At 45.9% G+C, this 19,210-nt stretch overlaps 2 long non-coding RNA genes across 2 annotated transcripts; both read left to right on the top strand.

The window, feature by feature from the left end:
• The first annotated feature begins 1,794 nt into the window (after positions 1-1,794).
• On the top strand, positions 1,795-7,473 carry LOC120662120. Its single transcript, XR_005670197.1, has 4 exons — positions 1,795-2,084; positions 2,164-2,246; positions 6,983-7,096; positions 7,174-7,473. It is a non-coding gene; the product is annotated as an uncharacterized LOC120662120 (long non-coding RNA).
• Positions 7,474-9,998: 2,525 nt separating this feature from the next.
• Positions 9,999-17,772, top strand: LOC120662117. Its single transcript, XR_005670196.1, has 4 exons — positions 9,999-10,226; positions 11,038-11,090; positions 16,562-16,750; positions 17,490-17,772. It is a non-coding gene; the product is annotated as an uncharacterized LOC120662117 (long non-coding RNA).
• Positions 17,773-19,210: the final 1,438 nt, after the last annotated feature.

Here is a 19,210-nt window from a genome sequence, read left to right as displayed (position 1 = left end):
CTGTATTTAACTGTCACCCTTCATACTGAATGATGGAGTCAACGTTCAAATGTTGAACGGATGGAGGAGAGCTCAAAAGAGTTGAAACATGATGCCTAATCCCTTTCATTACGCAAAAATCGCTTTCTGTCATACTTGAAAACACAATGCAATGTTTATGGAGCTTTGTTAGACGATAACGAAAGAAGATGCGAAAGAACAAAAATTCATGTTAGTAGCTTGTGCCTATTATTGCAGGAAGCGAGAAGGGCCCAAGGAGAAAACGACGAGCTGTAGAAGGTCACCAACTCACCATTCTCTCTTTCTCAAAAAAAAAAAACTCCTCTCTCTCTCTCTCTCTCTCTCTCTCTCTCTCTCTCTCTCTCTCTCCTGTGTCACAGCTGGATCCCGAGGCGGAGATGCCTTGGAAGAGACGAACATGTCTGCACTCCACACCAGCAGCTCCTCCATTGGAGCACGGAGCCACCCTTACCTTTACGGGACAGCAACGAATCGCCGTGCATCTTCTACCCTGCCGTACAGTGCCACCTCTTGGAGTTACTGCGAACTGTTGCACAGGAGGAGGTGGTACACACACAAACACACTACACGGAGTACTAGTAGGGATTTAACGGCAGCTTTAATTTTGTAAGAAATTCATCAAATTGCAGCGATCAACTTTGACATGTAAAAAGGTTGGAAAGACAAACGATGGATGATGATATTCGCTGGTGGTGTCATGAACAATATTAAAATTTCATGACACGTGTGTTGATAGCGAAATTTGGCGCATCAGGAGTCTAGTCCTAGTTGATCATTAAGCTGTTCGTCTCCTCCCATGTCACCTTTCTCCCCGGGTATATTCCGTGGCACCTTCAGCCAAACTGCCAAGGAGTCAACTGATCGAACTGGACTGAGCGAGGCAGCACAGTAACCGACTGACATGCTGGCCCCACGCACAGGCACACATGTTCTTGCTCCTCGTATGTAGGCTTTCTTTGGCATAGTTTCAGCTTCTCCTATAACGGCTCCTAAAGCACCTTCTCTAATGAAGCTGAAGTTGTTTTCAAAATCGTTTGGCGAAACGTGGGTCCGAGGAAGAAGCTAGGCGAAGCTACGATTTCCAGCTTCATCTCCCCAGTGTAAGCTGGAAACAGCTTCACCATGTGCTTCGTGGAAGAAGCTGCTGGCAAAATACCCGTTTGGCACAGCTGCATATGAAACTGCTCATAAAGTTGTGCTAAACAGGACCGTAGTCCTATCTCTGACACTGGACCCTCCATTCAGTTCTAGTTTTCTGGCCACTTCCGGTCGTCCACACCTTTAGATCCTCATCACGGGGCAAGGGCTGACTTTCTTTTACCTCTGGAGAATTTCTCCAGCCCCCTTTCAGGCCAACTGCTGCAACGAAAGGGATCTGTCAGGCATACTGTTCTTGGTTGCAACGGATGGATATTCAGCAAGACAGCTCAATCACTAGTTGTTGGGTTCAGACCGTTCAGTGGTTGCATGATCTGCATATATCATGGAGTAGTTGCCGAGAGCGAAGCAAGTGGCGGTATTCAGGTGCAGTAGACTCCCATACTAGGCTACTAGCACTAGGGTTTTGCCGTGTTTGATGACTTGCTAGGATCCATGGAGTCACCCAGACGGGCCCCATCAACCTATTTAGGGCTAGTTTGGGAGCCCCAATCCCGGCGGGGATCCCGGACTTTTCCCTGGGCTAGAGGCCCACGTGGAAGGGCTAAACTTCCCTGATGTTTGGAAGCCCACGCCGGGGGGCTCGCGTTTTCCCCGGGGAGACTCGTCCCCACCTCTTGGGTCCGGGAACAGTCCGCTCGCGAGCGACGCGAGGCGAGGCGAGGCGAGCGCTCCGCCGCCGCGCCGCGTGCTCTGCCTCCCTGCTTGTGCTGCCGCTTCACCTGCTCTCCAAGGCTCGGCTCGGCGCTGCCGCTCCACCCCCGTCTAGACGCCACCCCTGCAGCTCCCCGTTGGTGATGCTGCTCCGCCTTCGCACCCCCACGGCATCCGATCTGCGACGATGGCACCACCTCGGCCGCCGCCGCCTCCAGAGCCACCACGGTGCCTCCACTTCCTCGTCATATGTGAGTTCTTCCTCTCCTCTCCTCTCCTATATTGCCTAGGGTTTGATCTCCTCTCTCCTGATTCCTAGATCTTGTTTAGATCTTGGTGATTTCTGATCTGATTGGCTGCCATCTCCTAGATTCACAACCTGCTGATCGCTTCAATCGACATTGTTAGCCTAGGTAAGCTCTGGTTGCTGAGGAAAATCACTTTGCATCGGTTCCTTTGTCATCTCCTATAATCACTCTATTTTATTTCCAAACTGTCAATGTATGGTAAATTATTATATGGTCATTCAGTCCTGGTACCCTATGAAAATAATATGCTAATGTTGTTGCTGCCGGCTGATATCTCTAAAACTTGCATAACAACTGGTGGAAGCAAGCAGTCACAGAAAGATGTGATAATGTATTCAATTTGCTTTGCACAAAAAGAAACGAATCACGGATTAATCTCGACATAAATGATGGCCCTGTAGAAGACCATGTCCTTTACGCTTGAAATTTTTTTAGTTTCTGACCGTGTTTCTAAAACTTGCATACCAATTGCTGCAAAGTTTGATGGTAACTGGATTCCGAATTTAGTACATTTATGTCTCAGTATTAATAAACTCATCCGTTCTGCTGCAAAGTTTGATGGTAATTGGATTCCGAATCTTAGTTTGATACCTCTAAAACTTGCATACCAACTGGTGGAAGCAAGCAGTCACAGAAGTTTCCAATGTTCATGCCTCATCCCTTCTTTCTGTACTGAGAAAAGAACTATATATATCTCACATACACACATCACTATATATGGGTATTCCTGGTTTGCATCATTACAGTTTAGTCACTAGAGACTCTCTTTTTTTTACACATTATTCATATGCTGATGAAACATAGAGTACATCTGTTTTAATGGTGGTGCTTTAGGCAGTAAGGCAGTGACTAAACTGAGTGCATGCAGGACTGTTGCTTTGTGTGTTTTGGTATGTTCTGCGTGATTCTTTTCAGATGGTGTTCTTGGTGGTTTTGATGAATTGCTGCATGCTATTTTAGTCTGACATATTGCTTGCATTTTAATAAATTTGTTTGTGGTTGTCAAGGCCTTTCTGACAGTCACTGATGGGCTGTTAGATATTTACATGTTCATGAATTGCTGCATGCTATTTTAGTCACCTATGTTACTTGATGGCTGTCGGTACCCTGTAGCAGGGATACCCACTCTTACTGCGGCAAAGCAGGACCGGCGTAGTTATCCGTAACTGCGCGGAAAGGACGGAGTAGCCAGGCCCCACGGGTCAGGCTCTTCCCTCACCAGGCCAACGGCCCCGGACCCGTTCCCCGCCTGGGGATGGGTCCGGAGACGCCACATGTCTCTAAGGAAGGGAAGCTCCGAGCTGACAGCCGAGGCCTCGGACCCCCCCTAGGGGTCCGGGACCTCCTGCGTCCGTCCGGACCCCCCTTACCGCATGAAGGTCTGAAGCCGCCACGTGTCCCGGGGGCACGGGCTCGTGCGCGAGTCTTCCGCTGGGAGACTCGCCCACCCACCGCATTTAATGCGGTGGGTTGAGGCGTGCTCTGTCGCCGCGGCACGCGGGACAACCTTTGTCAGGTCTCACTGTGCACCGCGTATTACCAAGGTGCACAGTGCAGCTGCCTGTGCCGCACCCGCGCAGAGCCCGTCTGCAGCATTAAATGGATACGACGGCGCGACACTTTTCCATCATGCCGCCTACGCTGCAAGCTACACAGCCCGCGTAGCTACATGGCAGGCGACGCCACCGGCTACGTCTGGCATCGTCCCGACAAGACAGCGCCTGGACTTGATGAACGAAGGACTCCAGGAGCAGGCAAAGGAATCCAGGAGAGAGATCTCCTTTGCTTGCGACGCCATAATGTATGAACAGTACGTTATTTTATACTACATCGTTGGTCCCACCTGTCGGGGACCCAATAGCCATGTACGCGCCTCCCTTGAGATATAAAAGGGAGGCGCTCGTTGTGCACTACAGGCTCTCCAGACACACACAAGCTCTCGCGAACTCTCTCTCGAGGGAAGTCAATACAACACACAGTGGACGTAGGGTATTACGCTCCGGCGGCCCGAACCACTCTAATCCCGCTGTGTTCATCGTGTTCTTGAGGGAGATCGAACTAGGACTAGCTAACCCCCGAGTACACACCCTCTGGGCTAAGGCGGGTGCCTTCCGCCACCCGACTGTGGTTGCAGCACCACGACATTTGGCGCGCCAGGTAGGGGAAGGGCATCTTCAAGACCAAATACCCGTAATGAGCAATGGCCATGAAGCGGTAGAGTGCCGGTCGGCCAATGATGGCGTTGAACGGGAGGTTCACCTCCGCAACATCGAACAGAACGCTCTCTGTGCGGAAGTTCTCCTCGGTCCCGAACGTAACCGGCAATGTGATCCCCAGAGGGAACACCGGGTGTGGGCCCACTCCGGAGAATGGGCGAGAGGGAGTCAGCTTGGACTCCGGGATCTGCAGCTGCTTGAACGCTGCATAGCTGATGACGTTGAGGCCAGCCCCACCGTCAATCAGCACGTGATAGAGCCTTACGTTGGATATGACAGGAGCGGTGACTAGAGGTAGTACACCAGCTCCGACCATATTCTCCGGGCAGTCGGATGGCCCGAAAGAGATGGTGGTGTTCATCCACCTCTGGTGCGGCGCCGCCTTCGGGACCCCCGGCTTCACCGAAAGGACCTCCCGGCGAAGGGTCTTCACGTCCCGCCGGGAGACAAGCTCCCAGCTTCCGCCGTACATTACGTACAGCTTCTTGCGGCGGTCGCCATTATCGGAATCGGAGTCGTCGTCTTGGTAGACGCCCTTCAGCTCTCGAGCGGGGGATTGGTACCCTAGCTCCTTCTCCCCGGCCGCGGTCCCGCTGTCGGAGGCCTTCTCCTTGCCGGCCAACGGGCACCTTGCTGACAGGACACGAGAAGACCTCCCTTCGTCAGAGGGTCAGCAGGGCATGGAAGCATATCGGAGGAAAGATTCGCAACCACTGTAGCCATTTAAGTATTCCGCGCAGTATGCTACACAGTCATGTTGGGCCCACCTGTCGGGGCCTCAACGCTTTATGTATTCGCACCCCTTGTCTATAAAAGGGGGCATCCGCTAGAGGAAAACTCAGGCCGGGTGAAAGCCAAGACCCGGCAGAGGATAGATTCATACACAACCAAGATCAATACCTCTCCCAATGGATGTAGGGTATTACGCTCCGGCGGCCCGAACCACTCTAGATCGTGTGTTCTTGTGTGCTTGTCTCAGTGCTAGATTAGCCCAATCGCCTAGTACTTCCCCGAGTACTCCCTCTCTGGGAATAGGCGGGTGCGTTCCACCACTCGGCTGTGGGTACCCTAGAAATCCTACAACAATGGCCATGAACCCTGTTATTAATAGTTTGAAGGAAGAGGAAAAGATCAATCAGTCTGCATCTCATCTCCGGTCTTTACACTGTTCCTGGTGTGCGGAGAGACACAGTGGCCTAGCTGTGGAGAGTTTGACATTTGCCTGCAGAGTTTCAGGCACAAGAAAGTCTTGCTCATCAAAGGAGCTCCAGGGGAGGGGACTGTGCTGAGACAGCAATGGGAAAACAACTTGAAACATCATTTACAACAACAACAACATAGCCTTTTTTCCCAAGCAAGTTGGGGTAGGCTAGAGATGAAACCCGAAAGAAATAAGTTCAAGGTTCAGGCACATTGATAGCTAGTCTCCAAGCGCTCCTATCCAAAGCTATCTTTTTAGAGATATTCCAATCCTTAAGGTCTCTCTTAACCGACTCATCCCACGTTAGTTTAGGTCTACCTCTACCCCTCTTTACATTATCGACCCGCTCAAGAACCCCATTATGCACCGGCGCCTCAGGAGGCCTTCGTTGGACATGTCCAAACCATCTCAGCCGATGCTGGGTAAGTTTCTCCTCAATTGGTGCCACCCCGACCCTATCCCGAATAACTTAGTTCCGGACTCTATCCCTCCTTGTGTGCCCGCAAAACCACCGCAACATCCGCATCTCTGCTACACTCAGTTGCTGGACATGTCGCCTTTTTGTAGGCCAACATTCAGCACCGTATAACATCGCCGGACGAATTGTTGTCCTATAGAATTTGCCTTTTAGCTTTTGTGGCACCCTCTTGTCACAAAGAATGCCAGAAGCTTGCCGCCATTTCAACCAGCCAGCTGAAATTCTATGCCTAACATCTTCATCAATGTCGCCATCCTTTTGTAGCACCGATCCTAAATACCGAAAAATATCCTTCTGGACCACCACTTGCCCATCTAGACTAACGTCTCCCCCTCATGCCTAGTCGCGCTGAAATCGCACATCATGTACTCGGTCTTGGTCCTACTAAGTCTGAACCATTTCGACTCTAACGTGCGTCTCCACAGTTCTAACTTCCTATTAACCCCTGCCCTACTCTCGTAACTTGAAACATCATTTCTTTCAAAAAAAAATTGACACTCGCATCAGTCATGAAAACTCATTCCTTTATTACAAATGGGGTGTATAGATCATATAACTGGAGAATATATGATCTGTTGGCTAGTCAACTCCTAATTCGTCTAAAGTAATATATTGTGTAGCTTCTGAAGATGCTTATGTGCTGCTTGCTGATTAAATTAGGTTGCAGGTTTAAATGTATATAACCTCAAATAGAGCTCTCTCAGTGGGCTAAAACTGTTTTTGTATTATTTGGTTAAAATAATTTTCTTAAAACAGGTAGCTTAGGTGCTTCATATACAAGGATTCTTTACTAAATCTTCTGTTCATATCTACCTTGCAATGTTGGACACTTATCCTCTAGTGCCACTTCGTTCCAAAACTTGGAACTTTTTAATGAAATTTTTTGGAACATACTGTTGCTCTTAGTAAATTCTCTGGAGGTTTCTTATGATAGCTTGCTTGATAGATTGTGGAGATCTTGAAAGACCGTCCAAGTTGGTTTCGTGGTTGTCGGGGTCTTGAAGTCTTTACAATGTTACCAGCTGGAAATGGTGGGACCATTGAGCTTGTTTCCATGCAGGTTAGCATTTGTTTCTGACCATTCCATTTGTTGAAGAATAACAGGCTCTTATATATTGTTCATGGTTGTGCCTTCAGATGTATGCTCCTACTACTTTAGTTCCTGCAAGAGATTTTTGGCAGTATTGTTTCTTTCTTCCGTTGGCAGCGTGTTCACGCGTGCTTCTACTTCTGCTGTTATCCTGCCACGAGACATGCAAGTGCAGCTTCTGCTTCTGTCTTCATGAATTTCTCAAGAATTTTATCCTGTTGTGTGATGGATGAATTGGACGTGTTGGGATTTGATCAATGGAAAACTACTCTGGCTTGCATTGCGATCGGTTGATAATGAATTGAATATATTTTGTACGTCGCAGATTTTGAGTTTTCACACGTGCTGGGATTTTGAGTTATATGCCAAAGTGTGTGTACGTCGCAGATTTGATCTATTGAATATAGGGAAATTTGTCTATGAGACACCGTGAAAATATGATTTTGTGCATAACACATTCTCAAAGTTGATATTGTCTTCAACACACCGCTAAAACACAATTTGGTCTACAACACACCCTACGGAATAAACTAATCATTAACAGCTAAGAGGTTGGATAGAAAGACTAATTTACCCTTTTGCCAAGACCCACCGTACTCTCATTTCTCCCTCTCTTCTCTTCCATCTTCCCCCTCGGCCGACCACTCTCTTTGTGACGCGGAGGAAATTAGCCTGCCTCAGCTCCTGTTAACACTGCATTGCTAATTGAGCCGCTCGCCCGCTCCCCCTTTCGATCGATGCGGGCGGAGGCCGGAGGGGTTGCAGGATCGATGCGGGCGGAGGCCGGAGGGGTTGCAGACTCGCGGACTAGCGTGCGACGACGGCCGGCGTGGTCGCGGGCTCCGCGCGGGCGCTCGACGGGCGGCGCGGTTGCGGCCTCCGTGCGACGACGGGCGGCGCAGTCGCGGGCCTTGGCGCGACGGGCAGCTCGGTCCCGACCTCCAAGCGGACGTGCGATGGGCAGCACGGTCGCAGGCTCCGCGCGACGGGCGGCGCGGTCGCTGCCTTCCCGCGACGGGCGGCGTGGTAGCGGGATCCTCCACGGGCGGCGCAAATGGCCACACCCCGAACCGCCGCCGACCCGCGCCCGGGCGAGACTCTTCGACCGCAAGGGCCACGGGTGCGTCATCTCTCTCTGTGCCGTGGCCACACGCTGCTCGCCGTCGTCGTATGGCTTGTGCTCGCCACCGCCGCCGCCGTTGCGCACATGGAGGCCACCATCTTGCTGGGCATGCTGGACTCCACGTGGACGCGCGTGCGGTGGCCGGCGCGGTCGTCGTGGGCACCGGGCGGCGGCGTGGCGCGGTGGCCGGCAATGGGGGAGGGAGGAGGCCCCTTGCCGCTCCAGAGAAGCCTCGGGGAGGGGGAGGCGGCGGAGGGAGCAGGGTACTGGCGGCGCGAGGGAGAGAGGGAGGAGGGCTCGCCGGCGCTTGGATCCGGCGAGGGAGGAGGAAGGAGGGCTCTCCGCCGCTGCCGGCACCTTCGCCCCCGCGCTGCTCCGCCTTGGCGCTACCTCCAGGTCTGAGCTCGACGTCGCCGCTGCCGCTCCGTCTCAGCGCGGCCGGCCTCGCGCCGTTCCGCCACGACATCGCGGCGGCCACGCGTGCACGCCACCGCGGCTGCTCGCCTGCTCCGCCTCGCAGCGAGGGGGCGCGGGCCTTGAACGCCACCAGCGCTGCGCCTCGTCGGAGCAGAGGAGCTTGAGGAGCTCGCGGCTTGCCGGCCACCGCGCCACGCCTCCGCCCGGTGCCGCGGACGCGGGGCGGGGCAGCCGCGGGAGGCCGCCATGGCGAGGCAGAAGGGGAGGGAGGATGGAGAGGGAGATGACATGTGGGACCCGCACCAAGGGCACTTTAGTCCTTTCACCGTTCCCTCTCTCCTATCCAGTTAGAAAATATAATTTTTAATAGGAAGAATGTGCTGCATACAAATTTGTGTTTTCACGGTGTGTTCCAAACTAATTTGAAGAGTGGGATGTGCTGCCCACAAAATCACGTTTTGGTGGTGTGCTGTAGACAAAAAACCCTTGAATATATTCATTGTGTTTGGAGGGCTGGAGTGGGCTGCTCTTGGCTGCAGTGGTAGCAGCCGAGCAGCCCAGCAGCAGCAATCCGAACGGTAGCAGCAGCCGAGCAGCAGCAAGCAGCGCAGCCGGAAGCAGCAGCGCAGGAGCAGCAGCAGAGCAGAGGGTGGGGAGGCGCCAAATGCTGTCCGGGATATGCACCCTGCGGGGAGAGCGCTCCCCGGGGGTCTGACGGGCGCAGGGGGGAGGGAAGCCCCGGGGATTAATCCCCGGCATCCCAAACTAGCCCTTAGTGTGTGGGTCAGTGCTGATCTATCACCCCTTTGCCCTTAGCTAGGCTAGGTTACAACTTTAAGGGGCACCAGTTTCAAGTTGACCATTTAGGGTGTGTTTGGCAGCACTCCAGCTCCAGAAATTAAAGGATCTCTGGCAGAGATGATGCAAGAAATCATCCAACGATCGAACCTGATATTCGACATCAAGTCCTACAAGTTCTATGGGCCACTGCCAGCCTAATTCTCTGCGGTACAGAACATAAACTAGGCCTTAAAAGTTGCGGCCCATTGGGCCTACTGTAGTTCTCTACAACACGGCCGGCCCATTGAGAACGGAAACCGTTGGCTGTTCGGCCGAGCTAAAACCAAGTGAAGACACCAAAATCTAATCCGTTGCCTCAACAAACCAACCTTAGTCGCACTCGCACCGCACGCATCTTCTTACGACGAAACTTGGCCGGAAACTCAAGCAGCCATTGGGCCACGTCGCATGTAAATAATAACCGTCAGATCTAAGGCACATAGTATCTCAATCGTTCATTCAACTGCTACAATCGAGCTTCTTCCCAAAGCCAACCGTGCCTACTCCAGAGCCATGGAGATGTTGCTGCACCTCTCGCGAGAAAGAGGCCCAACAACGAGATAAACCAACCCCACCGTCGCATCTCCTCCTCAACTCAAAAGAAGAAAGAAAAATCCAGGACCACTTCCGCTATTCCCCAACCCTAGCGACTCGAAACAGTGCGACGCTTGTGATTTTCCGCCGGCGACAAGGAAGAGCATCGACGAATCACCGAAATAGGTATGCACCCGCTGAAATCCCATCTACATCTCAACTTCCCAGCGATTGTTCAATTTGGGTACTTCCATTCACTTTGCGCGATTACCCAGTCATCAAATTAAATCCCGCATCCTGCGTAACTCGTCAAATTAGCAGCGACAAAAAGGGCGGCGTCGCATTGCATCGGGTAACCGGCAGTCCGGCGCCCTTAGACTAGAGATGCAGGCTGCATTGATGCTGCACCGGCAGTCACAGACGCGCTCCGGTCGCCAGCGTCTGCCGGCACCGCGCGCCAGCTCCTCTCCTCACCCGCGCCTGTGCAACTCCTACACGGGGCCGGAGCTAAGCGCTCCTACAGCCGGCACGTATCTCCACCAAGCTATCATGCGCTGTGCTAACCTCGCTCTGGGCCTCTGGGAGCTCCATGGACCCAGCCATCCCCTTCACACAACGTGCGAAAAAGAAGAAAGAAGGGCAAATAAAGAATAGAAATTATAGGCAGTGTCCAGAGGTCAATGAGCCCCCAAACAGAAAACTTTCTTTAGTTCCACTGTGATTGCGAAGCTTCACGGAAGCCAGAAGGTTCTTGCCTACACTGCCCATTAACTGACCAGCCTGGCAGCATTCATGGTCCATCATATGAAGTCGTTGATGCCTTGCCCTTGTCAAATTCTATAATTCTGTGTGCGTGACCAAATAAAATACATAATATAAATATTAGATCCAAATAAAATCACTCGAATTACAATATATATCGCTTTGACATGTTGCTAAAACCTGCTTATTGTACACTTACTAAATTATGTATTTCTTTCCCTATGTCTGATTGCAGTGCCAACAGAAAAAAAGAAGAAGATATGATCAACTAAAAATAAAGAGAAGAAGGTACGTATCTACATCATATTAACATCTTACAACTTTCATTGTGCATATAGAATGATAATAGTATATGTTCACTGTACACGTCCCATTAAGAAACCTATTTTCATGTTAAGAAATATTATATCTCAAATTGTAATACAAACTAAGACTATTCTATTAATTTTGTAGGTTTGTACTCCATTCAACATAGTTTTTATTAGTCTTTATAATGGTCTGTAAAACTATTCTAACTATCTTTTTATCTTGATATTATTACTTTATTTCGTAATTATAAATAGATATGGCCAAAAGATCATATGAATTATATGAAAATAATAATGAATATAGAAATAATCATAAAAAAAGAAAAAAGCAAGTCTATTGTATAGACAATGCAAATTTAGAAAAAGAAGATGCAAAGGTTAGACGACAGGAAAAAATCAAAGTTAGAAAGCGCAAGCTAGAAGATCTAAAGAATTGCCAAATAATAGAGAACCATGCAAAAAAAAACAATGCTTAAACATTACCCAAAATAATGCTTATTTATCTTTGCATTATGGTATGGTTAATTTCTCCGCTGAATATATTCAGTATCTAAAAGAAACATATGAGGAAGGATCATACTTGGGCAAACCAGAATACAAATGCAAATATTGCGATGCCATATTTTGGTTTGATGAAAGAAATAAAAAAGATACCGAGCGCAATCATGGAGAAGTAATGTACTCCAATTGCTGCAAATATGGAAAAAATCAAAATACCTAAATTTAGAGAACCCTCACCATATTTAAAGAGTTTGCTTGATCCAAAAGGTGACAAAGACGCAAAACATTTTCTGCAGAAAATCAGACAATATAATAGCCTGTTTGCATTTACATCCATGGGAGGCAATATTGAGAACAAAATTAACCATGGAGAAGGTCCATATGTCTTTCGAGTAAATGGACAAATACATCATCACATAGGATCATTATTACCTGAGCCAAATAAATCACCAAAGTTCGCTGAACTATACATATTCGATACAAAAAATGAAATAGAAAATAGAATACGAGCATTAAGCAGTGAAGATACCAACAAAAGTGATCTTAATCCAACAATAGTAAAACGTTTAAAAGAAATGCTTGACGAATGCAATCCTTTAGTTAAGATATTCCGCCATGCCCGTGACCTATTAGAAGAATATAAAGGTGTCGATATCAGTATTCGAATTATAGGTGCAAATAAAGGTGATCAAATTCAATATGAAATGCCACACCCAGAGGAACTAGCTGTGTTAATTGTAGTTGATATGACAACAGAAAACTATAAGCGAGATATTATTATTAGCACCCGAAATAATGACCTACGACGCATATCTATATTTCATCCTGCATACATGCCTTTGCAGTATCCTCTATTATTTCCTTATGGAGAAAGAGGCTTCCAATTAGGCATACAATACCATGATAGTTACAAAACAATACATAAAAACAGTAGTAAAAGAGATACAGTAACCATACATGAATTTTTTAAATACCATATGCATTATAGGCCAAATCATTACTTGTGCTATGGGCGATTATCAAAACAAGCAATAGTTGACGCACGAGCAATGGAAGATGAAGATCGTCTTCAATATATTGCTAGAAATCAATCTAAGCTAAGAGATGAATATGTACAATGAATATTTGATGCAGTTGATAAAGGAATGAATGAAGCGAACCAAATAGGAAAAGGAGTACTTCTACCTTCTAGCCACGTCGGTTGCAGACGTTATATTATACAAAACTACCATGATGGAATAGCTATTTGTCGTGTATATGGACCCCCAGATCTTTTTATAACATTCACATGTAATCCTAAATGGCCAGAAATAGCATTAGCAATATTAGAGGGACAACAACCTAATGATAGATGTGATATAATAGTACGTGTGTTCCATATGAAGCTGCAACAATTACTAGATGACATACGCTCAGGTTCAATCTTTGGACCTATATTAGCAATATTATATTCTATAGAATTTCAAAAAAGGGGTTTACCTCATTTTCATATCTTAGTTTGGATAGAAAAGAAAGGAAATGAAATAACAACAGAAATAATAGATTCTTGGATATCTGCTGAAATACCAAACCCAACAATAGATCCTTTAGGATATATACTTGTATCCGAACATATGATGCATGGACCTTGTGGAGAGAAAAATTGGAACTGCCCATGCATGAAAAAAGGTAGATGTTCTAAATTTTATCCAAAAGAATTTCAAGAAGAGACTACTTTTACCGATACAGGTTTTACAATGTATCGTAGGCGAAACAATGGAATCTTTATATGTAGAGATAACCACAACTTAGATAACAGATGGATTGCAAAAAAAAACCCCCGAGCTTTATTAAAATGAACACGGAGTCCATCAATTTAACGGAAAACCCCTCGGACTTTGTAGAACCTTACTTTACAAAAAAATGAACTTTTAGTAATCGTGCCGGACTCCGTGAATTTTGTAAAAAAACCCTGGACTTTGTTAAAATAATTATGAAGTCCATCAATTTTATGAAAAAACCCCTTGAACTTTTCAGTAATCGACCGGTACTCCGTCGACGCCAAATTTACCAAATAACCCCCACAGTCTACCAATTTTACGAAAATCCCTCCGGACTTTTTGTAGTTCAATTTCTTAAAATAAACCTGAACTGGAGGGCATATTTCTGCACGGCAACGCCGCGCAATGTTCTAGTAAAGAAACTGAACCATGCGTCATGCTTCCATGCCTTTCGGTTGCTCGCTTCGGTGTCAGGCACTCTGAACGGACGCCTTCCCGCGCCAACGAAACGATGCTGGGCTGTGGGCCCATCCCGACCATACCACCGAAAAGAGAAAACGAACGGTTTCTAATGATGGCCCTGTTTTCCCACCCCATAAACCCCGTAAACGCAAAAAAGCCGTCACATCAAATGTTTCGACACATACATGAAGTACTAAATGAAGTCTATTTACAAAATTTTTTTCATAGATAGGCTGTAAATCGTGAGACGAATCTAATGAGCCACTTAATCCATGTTTTGCAACAGTGATGAAGAAACCAAGGAAATAGATGAAATCAAAGAATATTTGGATTGTAGCTATATATGTGAACAAGATGCACTTTGGAGATTGCTTGGCTATGAAATACACTATCATTGGCCTCCAGTCGAAAGGCTACCCGTACATCTGCCACTAATGAATATTGTTAAAATGAGAAAAAATGCCAAATTAAAAGACATTATTGATAATCCAAAAAATCACAAAACAATGCTCACTGAATGGTTTACCGCTAATAGAGAACATATTGAGGCAAGAGAACTTACATACTGTGAATTTCCATTAAAGTGGAGATGGGAGGAAAAAACAAAAAAAATGGACAAAAAGACAGCATGGCTTTAAAATTGGACGATTATATTACGTGAATCCTAGCGAAGGAGAACGTTTCTACCTCCGTATGCTTCTCATGATAGTAAAAGGTGCAACAAGCTACGCGGATATACGAACATATAATGGAACTGTATATCAAACTTTCAAAGAAGCTTACGCAGCACGAGGACTACTAACTGATGACAACGAATGGTACAACACGTTTGAAGAAGCTACTAGCTGGGCTACAGCTTCTCAATTACGAAATTTATTTTGCATAATGCTAGCATACTGTGAAATAAAGGATGAAAGAGAATTCTTTAATAAAAACTAGAAAAAAATGGTTGATGATATCGAAAGACAGTTAACACTTAAACATTACCCAATTAAATATATAACTACTGAAATTGAACTTCAGGACTTACTATTACAACATTTAGAGGAAATTTTTAGCAGGAATGGACAGCAAATCACTAATTATAATCTGCCATGTAGATGCATACACCATGAACTAGATACAAGCAACAAACTAATCCAAGAAGAAATGAACTATGATATACAATATCTAGAAGAAGAATCTAAAAAGTTATATTCACAAATCACAACTAAATAAAAGGCAAAAGGAAGCTTTCCATGAAATTGTTGATTCTGTTTTAAACAACAGACCACAATTTTACTTTGTCTCCGGACATGGAGGAACTGGCAAAACTTTTTTGTGGAACACAATTGTATCATACATTAGAGCCCAAAAAAAATAGTTCTAACAGTTGCATCATCTGGCGTAGCTTCTTTACTACTTCCAAATGGACGAACAACTCATTCAAGATTTCGAATACCTATTGATATAGATGAAATGTCAATATGTGACATAAAACGAGGCACAAAACTTGCTAAATTACTTACTGAAACTAGCCACATTATATGGGACGAAGCCTTGATGACAAATAAACAGTGTTTCGAAGCCTTTGACAGGTCACTCAAAGATATAATGTCTGAAGTAACTCAAGAAGCTGTCAATATACCATTTGGTGGAAAGGTTGTTGTCCTAGGTGGTGATCCTAAGCAAATACTTCCGGTCGTACAAAATGGCTCAAAATCTCAGATTATAAACGCCTCAATTATTAAATCATATCTTTGGAACAATGTTAAAATATTATTCCTAACTGAAAATATGCGTCTGCAAAAGGTAAATCCGTCGAGTCCTGAATATGAAGAGCTAGAATCTTTCAATAATTGGATATTAAGCACTGGAAATGGAACTATCATAGGTGAAACAAATATTGCTACTGACTCTGACTCTACGTTGATAGAGATACCAAAAGAGCTACTAATACAAACATCAAATAATAAAATACAAGCATTAGTAGACTGTACATATCCTGATTTTCAAAGAAGATTTCAGGATGCTGATTATATTAAAGAAAGAGCTATATTAGCAACTACTAATGAAATTGTTGATGAATAAACGACTACATGGTCAAGCTACTACCAAACCAAGAAAGAGAATACTTGAGCGCAGATATCATATCAAAATGTATAGATGCACCTAACGATGCAGAAGTTTTATATACTGTTGAATATCTTAATACAATCAACTCCAACAACTTCCCACCACATAGACTATTACTAAAAGTTGGAGTCCCGATTATGCTATTGAGAAATCTTAACCAGAGCTTAGGACTATGCAATGGAACAAGGCTCATAGTGACACAATTAGGAGATAATGTTATCGAAGCAGTAATAATTACAGGAACACACACTGGACATAAAACATACATACCAAGAATTAATCTAACAACAAGAGGAAACCATTGGCCATTTACACTATGCCGATGTCAATTTCCAATAAAAGTTTGCTACTCAATGACTATTAATAAAAGCCAAGGGCAAACACTATCAAATGTAGGAATATATTTAAAGAAGCAAGTATTTACCCATGGCCAACTATATGTCGCAGTGTCACGTGTAACAAACAAGACATGTCTAAAAATATTAATAGAAAATGATGATGGCTCATGTGGCTCAAAAACATAAAATATAGTATACAAATAAGTTCTAAATTCAATAGAAAGAAGACCATAGCCAAGACCTAAGTGATCTCATGTCTGTTATTTTATTTACAGATGAGCCTCACCTTGCTCGCTCAACTACTTCCAATACCTGCACATTGTAGCAGCACCTCCTCCACTGCAGGGTCAAGCAAGCAGGACCCTGCAAGCATTGTTGCCTGCACCAGCACCACCTCCGCGCATCCACTTCCAACTCCAGCTCCAGGTTCTATATTGTCCAGCAGATCTGTTCCTTGCAAAAAGGTAAATTTTCTTTCCCATAGTATAATCAACTTGCTAAATTGTGCTTAGCCCAACATTGTCATGCTACTAGGCCTCTCGGTGTTCACCCACATGCTCAAAATAATTAAGTACAAAGTCATTAATTTGCTACGTTCATTCTATTGCTTGCTCAGTCAGATACCTAGATGAGAAATACTGATTAAAAACATACAACTATTATATAGCACGCACTGGTCCTGCAACAATCAAATAACAATAGCAGGAAAATTGTTCTACAGTTCCATACAACTATGGAACCACATAATATGCGGCAATGCATATGGCAAGGTCAAATAACAACGAAGTGGGATGTTGGCAACAGCCATCTCAAAAGAATTAAGTTCTTGATCTGCCACTTTATAACAAAGTGTTTTCAAAAATATCGTGTGCTAATATCTTCATATGCAGTCCATTCCGATTACATCACAAATTATACTCTTTCCAATTTTAACAATGCCACTGCATATTTGGTTGACGATACAAGGCATGACCTATCTTAATTAATGCATCCACAAACATCCCAATACTACACATAAGACTTAAAAGTTGCATGGTCTGCAGTTGGTCTATCCTATTTAAAATTTAATTGACTTGATGTTCCTTTCACACCAGCAACAGAGATACCTACCTAATTATCAGATATGCACCTGATATACATATTTCCATTTTCATTTCTCAATTAACATTACTTTGATGACTTCTTGTATAATTGCGCCTACAGGAGCTACATCTCTGGGTGAAGAGTGAAACAGTCATAGAGCCGGTTCCTACAAATCATGAACCCACCTCCATCTAAACACTCCCCCATCCACAGGGACAAGCGTATACTGTTACTCATCTTAGTGCCCGGAATCATGAACATTCAGAGTTGTGCAGTAATTCAAAAGTGCAAATAAATTTGGCATGTAATCTTCTCTTTATGTAAAACACATTTTCATATCATTTCTATTGGTGAACTACAATTCTTATGTCTGGTACTACTTAATTTCTAATATATTTCTACTCGTGCTGGCGTGCTGCAAAGAAAACATTGCTCTGCTATATCATGAGGGCACAACAGCCAAAAAGAAAAAACACTTGCCCAAAATATAAGCACACTGTCGCCTAGCACTGGCACGCTGGGAGGTGCGGCAACGCCGCGCAAGCTTTTCTAGTCAAGATTTAAATTTTGCTATCTTTGGTCGATAATTTGACTATTAATTTTTTATTATTTTTATAATATAAATTTTATATAATTGGATTCATAATTAAATATACTTTATAATGATTATAAGTTTATAACTATAAGTGATATAATATATGATAAATGAATAGTTAAAGTGTTCTTTGGGAGATCGTACTATGTTTATAACCTTAAGTGGAAGGAGGGAGTAAGGGATTCTCCAGTGATCGAACCATCGTCTGATGTGGTTCCTCAAAACGAATCTTCACCGTTGGAGCAGCCGAACCATTGCAGGAGAGAGAAAGATTCGACTCTCAATCTTGCATCGACTCTTCACGTCTGCCTACCCTTTCGGCGAATCCCAAGCGAACGAAGCCTTTGGTGTTATGTTTGCATTACATCGGTCTGTTCAGCCAGCAACATGGTGCTGCTCTGCTAATCACGATCACTAACCCTAAGCCGTAGATCTGAGCTGCTTTCAGATGTAAAGTCACAAATTATTTTTTTTAAATACCAATGCACATAATTGCCCTTTTCTTCTTTCTTACAAGGGGATACAGAACTGAATCTCTGTTGCATCTTGTGATTGTCTGCGAGTGTGAGCAAACTGAAACCAGAACTGTCTGAAGTCTCAACTGACTATCTGATCTGCTACAGACTCAAGATCCTGAAAACAAGCTTCGAGTTTGGTATAGTAATCCAAAGCGAACAAAGCCTTTGGTGTTAAGGTTTACATTGCATCGGTCTGTTCAGGCAGCGACATGCTGCTGGCCTGCTGCTAATGACGATCACTAGCCCTACGCCGTAGATGATAACACCACCAAGATGAGCGAGCAATGGGCGATCTCGTCGAGCTGCCCGCCGGCCCTCAGAACACGTCGGGGCCGCGGAAAACCTGGAAGCGGCGGCTGTCGGCGCCGCGCGCCTGGACGCCGAGCGCGTAGTTGGCCGCCGCCAGCTCCGCCACCTTCTTCTTGAGCTCCGCCGCCGCGCGCTCCGCCTCCTCGTGCCGTCGGTGTAGCGTCGCCACGCCGTGCTTGAGCACCCCGTTGTCGCGCTCCAGCTCCTCCTGCCGCCTGTGCTGCGCCGCCACGCCGCGCCGCAGCACGCCGTTGTCGCGCTCCAGCTCCTCCGCCCGCGCCTTGAGCGCCGCGTTCTCCTCCAGCAGCGCCGCCGCTTGCACCTCCGCCGCCGCCGCCACGCGGTTGGCGACGGCACCCTCGATCAACTTCAAGATCAGCGACGCGCGGCCCCTGGCGTCCGCGACGTCGGCCGCCGCG

The sequence above is a fragment of the Panicum virgatum genome, chromosome 2N, assembly GCF_016808335.1.
Source record: "Panicum virgatum strain AP13 chromosome 2N, P.virgatum_v5, whole genome shotgun sequence".
Taxonomy (NCBI): domain Eukaryota; kingdom Viridiplantae; phylum Streptophyta; class Magnoliopsida; order Poales; family Poaceae; genus Panicum; species Panicum virgatum.
Note: the sequence above shows the minus strand (reverse complement) of the source record. Positions and strands in the feature narration are given on the sequence as shown.